At 36.9% G+C, this 908-nt stretch overlaps 1 protein-coding gene across 3 annotated transcripts in view; it reads left to right on the top strand.

Annotated features, from left to right (window-relative positions):
* The window catches only part of NMT1 (N-myristoyltransferase 1), a 33,199-nt gene that overhangs the window by 20,489 nt on the left and 11,802 nt on the right, over window positions 1-908 (top strand). The gene's annotated exons all lie outside the window — the stretch shown is intronic.

Below are 908 nucleotides of genomic sequence, written 5' to 3' on the forward strand. Positions count from 1 at the left end.
TTGCCTTTGTATTTTCCACTGAAATGAGCTACTGATTGTAAAATTCAAATATATTAAGTGAGCCACATTTTTACACTTCCTACCTTGTTGGGACTAATATAAATTGTTTTCCACTAAAGAGACCTAGAATTCTTTAGAAGTTTAAAATGACCCTAAATTTATTTAAAATCACCCTAAATTTAGAAGTTTAAAATCACCCATTTAAAGGCCTTCTAAACAGGAAGTGTTTTAGGCTATGTAACAATTCTGTGTGATCCCAAATAAAATTTTTAAACTATTTTTTTCAGATCATATTTCATTTTTTTTTTAAATTTATTGATTTTAGAGAGGGATGGAGGGAGGGGGAAAGAGAGAAAAACAAACATCAATTTGTTGTTCTACTTATTCATGCATTCATTGGTCGGTTTTTGTATGACCAGGGATCGAATCCGCAACCTTGGCCAAATCAGGACGATGCTCTAACCAACTAAGCTACATAACCAGGCTCATTTTACTTTTTTTTTTTAAAATATATTTTTATTGATTTCAGAGAGGAAGGGAGAAGGAGAGAGAGAAACATCAATGATGAGAGAGAATCATTGATTGGCTGTGTCCTGCACACCCTCCACTCGGGATCGAGGCTGCAACCTGGGCATGTGCCCTGACCGGGAATCGAACCCAGGACCCTTCAGTCCACAGGCCAATGTTCTATCCACTGAGCCAAACAAGCTAGGAGTCATTTTACTTTTTAAAAGACAACCTATGTCAATTTCATTTACCAGCTCTTGCCACAGAACTGGTGCATTCTAAGATTTCATGAACAAGTGGTGAAGGAGTAAATGGAAATGCTTGTTGCACGCAGGACCTAGTAACCAGCCTAAATTAAAAGAGTTGAACTTGAGAAAATTATAACACAGCCATGTGCTGCA

This window comes from Myotis davidii, unplaced genomic scaffold (genome assembly GCF_000327345.1).
Source record: "Myotis davidii unplaced genomic scaffold, ASM32734v1 scaffold109, whole genome shotgun sequence".
Taxonomy (NCBI): Eukaryota; Metazoa; Chordata; class Mammalia; order Chiroptera; family Vespertilionidae; genus Myotis; species Myotis davidii.